This window comes from Odontesthes bonariensis, chromosome 4 (genome assembly GCF_027942865.1).
Source record: "Odontesthes bonariensis isolate fOdoBon6 chromosome 4, fOdoBon6.hap1, whole genome shotgun sequence".
NCBI lineage: Eukaryota > Metazoa > Chordata > Actinopteri > Atheriniformes > Atherinopsidae > Odontesthes > Odontesthes bonariensis.
The window spans coordinates 34626922-34635157 of record NC_134509.1 but is presented as its reverse complement, the minus strand read 5'-3'; the positions used below and the strand labels follow the sequence as shown (position 1 = coordinate 34635157).

At 38.9% G+C, this 8236-nt stretch overlaps 1 long non-coding RNA gene across 1 annotated transcript; it reads right to left on the bottom strand.

Annotated features, from left to right (window-relative positions):
• Window positions 1-4731: 4731 nt before the first annotated feature.
• LOC142379443 (uncharacterized) lies at window positions 4732-7465 on the bottom strand. The gene is made up of 3 exons (XR_012769688.1): window positions 7410-7465; window positions 5139-5217; window positions 4732-4855 (listed from the first exon to the last, which is right to left on the bottom strand). It is a non-coding gene; the product is annotated as an uncharacterized LOC142379443 (long non-coding RNA).
• Window positions 7466-8236: the final 771 nt, after the last annotated feature.

Below are 8236 nucleotides of genomic sequence, written 5' to 3'. Positions count from 1 at the left end.
TTAAAAACTTTATTTTTTAACTTGCACCAAATAGGATGAGGAAATAATCAGTTACCTTATATTCGATGTTTCCCTCTTCAGCCTTGAAAGAAATAAAGAGACAAAAAAAGACAACAGATGAAGTCTGATCACTTATCCGAAATAGACTGTACTAACCACATCATACACAACATAGCCAAACAACAAGTCAGCTGTCATATTAACTGCTTGTGAGTGGAAACTGAGGTCTCCAGGACAAAACCAACTTCTGCTCCAATGACACTTTGTGCATGTTTCACTGGCACCATTGGCATTGACAAAACAGCAGTATTTGGCACACTGGGAATGGAAAAGTTTGTTAGAAAAAACGCTGAATAGGGAACATTTTCACAAAGTGAAAAATAAAAGATGAATCAGTTTTTTATTGTTTGATGTGTGATGCTTTAAACTGAATCAGCTCCAGTCTGTTTGGCTTCTTTTACAGCAAAAAAAAACCTTAAGAAACAAAATTACTGAAATGTTGCATCTCAGCGGTAACTTTTTCTAATATTTCCAGATATATTTTCAACAAAGCAAACGAAAGCAAGAAAAAAAGACTGATAATTACATTTATTGTTCATTGGTTTAGCTTTTGATTCCTCCCATGTCTCACTGTACCGACTTAATTCTCAATGAAATTGACTTTTTCTTTTCATGTGTGGGTTTCAGCTCTGGCAGAAGGCGCTCAGAGAAGCTGCAAAACCCTTCAGCCCTACTTTTTTTTCTCCTTTATTCCAGGTGAGTGAGCATCAGGGAAGATAAGCCTGTCACAGACTCCCTGCAGACAGAGGCACGGGGAGCACATCTCAAATAGCAGGACGACTGGCCAACAGCGATAGCTGAGACGGCTGAGGCGATGGAAGTGGAACAAAGCAGGGAGACGCATCAAAAACTTGGCTTTCTTTCCGAGAAAAGAAGGCACTCAGCGGCTGTATCTGTGACAGAGCCAGCGTAATTGTTTTGCGTCCAAACAAGATTCACTTTGTTGTCAAAGAGAGGAGAGGAGAACAGATGATTGATGGAACTAAGCAATAAGTGATGGTGTGTTTGAGGTTTCTCTACAGACCAGAAGCCTGATATTTGGTTCAGCAGCCATTTGTACTCATCATGTAAGGTATTACAGAGTAAATACAATATGTTAGAGCAGCAAACAGGTTACACAGGATCTGTCAATCTTTATTCTTATTGTGATGAACAGCTATAAAGAGGAACATTTGGCTAAACTAAACATCCATTTTTCGAAAATCTCTTAATCCAGTTCAGGGTCTCGGGTGGGCTGGAACCTACAGGTCACCAGTCCAATGCAGCCCACACAAACTAGCGAGTGAAAAAAGTCAAGACAAATTATCATTATTGGTGTCGAGTCTCCATGAAATCGAAGTACTGATGAAGTGTAACCGTCATGGGTGTACCTGAGCCTCCCAGGGACCCCGAATTGGATGAAGCGAGTATAGAAAAATTTGATGGTTAAATGTTTCTATATTATAAGTCTTGCACTGCATGTCGCTTTTGGTGTACGCAATGATGACAAAAAATTGTTTTGTAAGTATTGTTAACTGTATTCTACTATTTGACATTTTCTCACCGTGCTCTTTGGGGCTCCCAATCAATAAAATGCTTCTTCAACTTTAGTGTTTCAGCACAGCTGATGCAGAATGGTTGGAAATGGCTGCTCAAGCCACCGGAGCTGACCAGTCAAGTCAAACGGCATCTCTAAGCTTTTCTTTGTGGGAAACACCTCTGTAAGCGCTCTGCCATTTCATGACAATTTAGTACAAATATATATATTTTTTTATTATTTTTTTGGGGAGCTTTTTATGCCTATTAGATAGGACAGTGTAGAGAGACAGGAAGCAGGGGGCAGAGAGAGGGGGAACAACACTATCTTCAGCAATATTTGCATTGATGTGGATTCAAACATGGGATATGACTGACATAGAGTTTATAGATCATTTCAAAAATTACTAATCTATGTCATTTGTGTCCTTTTTTCATGTGCATTAATTAGGGCTGGGTGAGTTAACCCGTTATTATTGGATTAACGCATTGATTATGTAACGCCGATAATTATTAACGCATGTTTTTTTTTGTTTGGTTGTTTTTTTTTGCTAGGCTATTTTTCTTTTTTTTTTTAATTGGCTCTGCATGAGTAATTTGGAATTTATTGAATTTGATTTAGTTCTATTATTATTGTTTTTATAAAGAACTGGATTGTAAATGGCTTGAAGTGGAATGTATCTTTAAAGTATCTTGAGATGAGATTTTGAGAGGCTTACCTGAGGAGGAACAGGCTCTGCGTTGGACTTTCAGTTCATAAATGAAAGATGATTGTGGGTTTGAATCCCACGAGAGTTACTGCTTTGTAAACCCAGCAAAAGCAGCCATGCAGATTCATAACAAACATATGAGTGAGTTTTAAAAAAAACCCACACCAAACGCTTTTAATTCAGCTCAGATTGCTTGTTTGATTAACATGTTTGAAAAGGAGAAAGTGAGGTCAGAGTCAACGCTTTACAACCCAAGCAGAGATATCTGAACAGATCGTGTTCTAGACAGAAAAACAAAGAAGAAAGCCCTTGAAGCAAACATAAAACTTTATTTTTCATTTCTAAGCAGAGATTTGTAAAGTTATTCAAGGTTTTTTTGGCTTGAGTCCTCTCACAGTCATTATTTCTCTGGATTGAAAACAATTCTTTGTTTCAACTTCTTCAACTGCAACTCATACACAATATATTAAGTGAACATTTCCCAAAAAAAGGTGTTTAGTTAAAGAGTTTTTTTAATGCCTGCTTCTCTTCTTAAATTACATGGACTCCATAGGGCAACTGATAGTACATCAGCTTTCTATTCTGCAACTGGAAGCTTATTCAAAGTTTGTGAGTTTGGGTCCTTGATCCTCGCAATAACATCTGTACAAATCTTTTTTTTAATCATTATTTATTCATTTCTTTGCCAGGGTTCTTCATATAATTACACAGGCATAACACAATGCTGGCCAAACTTTAGATGTCAGACAGATGGCTCTAGAATTTCTATAGCTTTGCTTGTGATTAACTCTAACTGCATAGCCACTCTTCATCATGGGAAGCATCCAAAACAATCAGTCACATTTTCCCTTAAAACTCCATTTCAAACTAAAGGACACCTTGAGTAAAACAAGACTTCATTTCCTCCCAAAGCAGGTTGATATGCAGGGGAAATGGGTGTTCGAATCAGTGCTTAAACGGTCGCCCTTAGTGCCGCTGTGCTGTTTTAACTGCAATGGAAACTGTTGTAGCTGCTTTTTACCAGCTCTTTACTCCAGGTTGCACATGAACAGCATCTTTGCATAACTGGAACAAATGAATTAATGAATTAATAGAATCCTTGGACAACAAGCAACACTTTACAGCCATTTTCTAGGTTTACATGAAGCTTGTGACACAGTGAATCCTAAAAGTTATTCAGACCTATTAGTGGAGGACTGTCTGAGGGCTCAATGCTGGGACTACTGCCATTAATCACATATATTCATTATACACTCACCGGCCACTTTATCAGGTACACCTGCATAGGCGGCGGGTGAGCCCGACATTTGGCAATGCACCGAAATCAACGTTTTATTTATTTTTTTAACCAAAAATGGCGTAAAAACGAGTTATTTAGCATAATTAATAGCAACAACACAAGGATTCTGTTTCAAAATCAAAAAGGAGGACATGACGGTGACGGTGTGGAATTAATTTCCAATACTAACAAGTGTCCTGATTGTTCCTGTTTCTGTAACTTGACTGAAATATTGTTCCCATCTCGTACTCCATTGCTGGTAAAAGCAGAATCCTTATAGCCACTGTTGCACTGAAGTTGTCTGCAGGGGAAACAGGACACAGCGTCTGCTGGAACCAAACTGTTTCCCAAATTTGGTCCCATGGTCCCACGTCCACAGGAAGGCGGCCATTTTGGATGGAAAGTGCGTTTTGGTACCATTTTTGCCCGATTCCACGCCTTGCATAAGATCGAACTCGTCCTACAGATTTAATGCTACAGACTTCAAACTTGGCCAGGTTACTCTTAAGACATGGGGGGAAAGAATCATGGAGAAACCTTTTTTCAACTTAAAGGGCGTGGTTGTGGCGACGCCTCAAAGTTCGATGACTCGCCATCACTCGCCACAAAAAAATGAAGTCGCTAACTCCCACATACATTATCCAATCTGTCCCAAACTTCATACGGTGAATGCTGGACCCAGCCTGAACACGCACATATAATCATAGTTTTATTATTAATAATAATATTAATAATGATAATAATAATAACTCCTTCAGTTACAATAGGGTCCTTGCAGTTTCGGTCCCTAATAAAATACAATCATAAAATCCAAGAGCACAACGTCAGCACATTAATACAAAATAAATGGAACTAAATCCAGTCATGGTGATTCAGCTAATCATCAGTAATCATTCGTATCATTGGTTAGAAATGATAAAACCATATTTCCATACATGTTTTAAACTGGAGTACACTGTGGTGTGGAGGCATCATTTATAATTTAGAGTAAAACAAAAGCAATAATGTAACAATAATAGTGAAAAAAAAGGAGGCACAAAAGAGATAAGACAGATAATATATATATATATATATATATATGTTTTTATTTATGTACATTTCTTACTGACATATATATATATATATATATATATATATATATATATATATATATATATACATATATATATATATATATATATTGATGTGTTGATTTCACATGTGTTGATGTGTTGATGGATCCCCTGGCGTGGCCCCGGTTGGAGTTATTCTAACTGCTCCTCTGCTGCTGATGGAGATTCTCATGGTTGTCCTAAGGGAGACAGAGAGTTTTGAGGCAGAGTTTAGATCTGAAAGAACTGTGATCTTCCACGGGAACAGGCCTTTAATTCAGCTCCACTGAATGATATGAATGATTTAGCACAACAAAACTGCTTAAAAGAAGATCTGGTTTGACTAAGGTGTTTGGCTACTCTTTAAAGCTCTTCTCCACAATACTGGAGAATATTTGCAATGCAAATACAAAATCATCTAGCCGACCATGTTCCTTTGCAGAAAGTTTGTGTTTTTATGCTTGTCATGCTACTGGGACTCACCTAAGTTGCCAAAGAGCTCCACCCCCAGCGCGGAAAAGATGAAAGAGAAGAACAGGAAGAGCAGACAGATGTTTCCAACCTGGAAAAAAAAAGCTTGCGTTAAATCCTCCGTAAATTCTCTGTCACAGCGTTTACATTTTATCATTCTTGGTTGCAAAGAGTTCAGAAGGACAAATGCACTGAATGTACAGCTTTACTATGTACAGAAAAATCCGAACGATGCTGGAAACCGAGTGGAACGGACAACAGTTCTGTCTGAAATCAGATAGAACAGCACGATCCGCATCCTTTTTTTGGAAAAGAGGTCTGGATTCAGTCTGATCATGCGTAGGGGTCAACTAAACTGTGGAAACTGAGCCACAACTACCACGCTAAGGGTGCAGAATTAGGTGCTTATTTGTGCCGCAGATCATACACTGGAAAAAATCAAAATCTTACCAAGTATATTTGTCTCATTTCTAGTCAGAATATCTCATGACACTTGATATAAGACACAACTGCCTAACAAGTACTATTTCAGCCAGATATAGGGACTTGTTTGAAGACAATACATCTTGAATATCTTGTTAAATGAAAAAGTCTTGAAAACAAATTGTTTTGAGTCGGATTTCATTTGAAACAAGCTTTTTTTGACATTTGAAGAGGTTTTTAAGCTAATTTCAAGATCACTTTTATCTCAAAAGTCCCAAATGTCACATCTTATTTCAAGAAATCTTGACAAGCCGATTTTCACTAGTTCCATTGGTAGATTTTTTTGCTTATTTCAAGCAAAAACGTATTTGTTGTTTTTCTTACTTATTTTTGGAGGGGCATTTTTTCCAGTGTAACTGCTGTGACACTTTGATAAGCCATGTGATTCTGTGACTACTCACCCACTCCTACAGAGTAGGATCTGAAAATGATTACCACTTTTTCTGCCTTAAAGTCTGAAAACATGTGAAGGGACATGATTTTTAACGCTTCTAATCTTGTCCAATCAAAATGAATAAAGCGGACATGGCACGATCATTTCCATCAGTTTAATTCTTAATCCTGGCTACCACTAGATTAGCATCGCACACTTCTTAACTCCAAATAGTTTGAAATTAGTTTAGAACGGGAGAAAGCTCTCTTGTGGGGAAGGTTCCTCCTGAGACTGAGGGGATCTGGCTTTAGTGTGGTCTGATTGGTCGAATTTCTGGAGGTTTGCCCGGGTGGCGGGCGAGGGGACGACGGGGACTTGTGAACGCACAGCTCTCCAGTTGCCAGCTGGGAATCTATAACCACATATAAACAATAAAAAAACGCCACAATGACAATTACAGCAGAGCTACTGTCAGCCCCCTTAGCTGCCTTTTTACTCAGCGTAACCATGACGTTTGGTCTAAAATCCGTTGGTCAGTCTACTACTGACACCACGAACATTTGAACCAGATCCGCTGTCAGTTTGCGGATCAGACTTGTGTTCTTTTAAATCAAATCAAATCAAATTTATTTGTAGCACATTTCATGTACAAAACAGTTCAAAGTGTTTTACATAAAATAAAAGCATTGCAGCAGGGAGTGGAAGAAGCATTAAAAATACATAAAAGAATATAAAGAGAAACAAATAAAATCATTTAAATTAATTTAAAAACAAGCAACAGTCCAGATAAGTTCAAAGATATCGTGCAGATTTCATGCATAGACACATGAGAACAGAAATGTTTTTAACCTGGATTTAAAAATGTCTCCATTTGGTGAAAGTTTAATCTCCACTGGCAGTTTAGTTTTTAGTGACGGAACAGCCTTCAGTCTCCCTACAACGCCGCCGCTGTGCTGGGCCTTTTTCATAAAACTGTCTTTTTCTTGACCGTGTTGCTGGCCAGAAAGACCAAACCAAGCACATCCACTAATTCAAGATGACTGGGTCATTACTGTGGCTTTCTTCACACTTTCTCCTGCCAACATCTGGTACTGCACTTGTCTGCAGTGCACACTCATGTTCAATGTCAGATGTGCTGTTAGAGGTTACTGTGCTGGATAAATGTGTCCACAGCTGGAAAATGGCCCAAACAAACAGCAGAGAACCCAACTCATTCTCTCAGGTTTTAACACTTAATTTGATACTAAGCAATCCTTTTTATAGTTCCGTTTAACCGAATGGTTGCTAACGTATATTATGAGTTGTGGCACACTTAAAACACAGTTCTTTTATGGCTTTACTCGAGCTTTGAATGGGATAAATGCTATGCGATTAATTCATGTCCACTTTACTGCCGTAACCTTAACAAACAGTGTGTGTGTGTTTACCTGAGACAGTGTCTTGCTGATGGTATTTATCAGAAGTCCTAACCTCTTGGTCCTCACTGATGAGAGACAGGGATTGTTGAGGAAAATTCTCTCATTTGTGTGCGTACACACCTTTATCATGAAAGATTTCAAAATGTTTGTTTTTGTGTGTGTTTGTTTGTCTACCTTGTGCAACTCTGGAGACTCTGCAGACTCTCAGGGTGCTGGGATTAAAGGGAATCATATGGCTCATCCCCATAATGCCGAGAAGCCTATCGTGATAGTTTCCGTCGTCAGCATGTCCATCATGTTCGTCAGCATGGCTATCGTCGATAGCCATGTCCATCAAGTTCCACCTAAACGCAGGCATACATAAGGGCACACACACATGATGTCGGGGTCTTAAAATGCAACAAAAAAGACGCAGAGGAACAACAATTATCCCTCATTCCAATGTGTTACCTGTTCTTTAGATAAGCCAAAAGCAATCAGCTTCAGCACCATTTCACCGATCAGGAGGAGGGTGAACCCGTAGTAGCTGTAATCTAAAATTTGGGTGAAATACCTTAACCTGAAAAGGCTGGAGCTTTCATCACCATCAGCGGTGTGTGTGAGCACGCGTTACCTGCGGCTGACCATAGTGCTCAAAAGAGATTATCCCGACATTGATGATGATTAAGGCAGGAATGAACATGTCAAAGGCACTAGTCACCAACGCGTCGCCCGCGGGCGCCATGGCGTCCTCGAGGACTACTCGAGTCGCCCGCGAGGCGCGAAATAGTTCTCACGTGACGTGACACAACTTTATTTTATTCGTTGTTAAACTTTCTATTATTTTTAAATCTCTG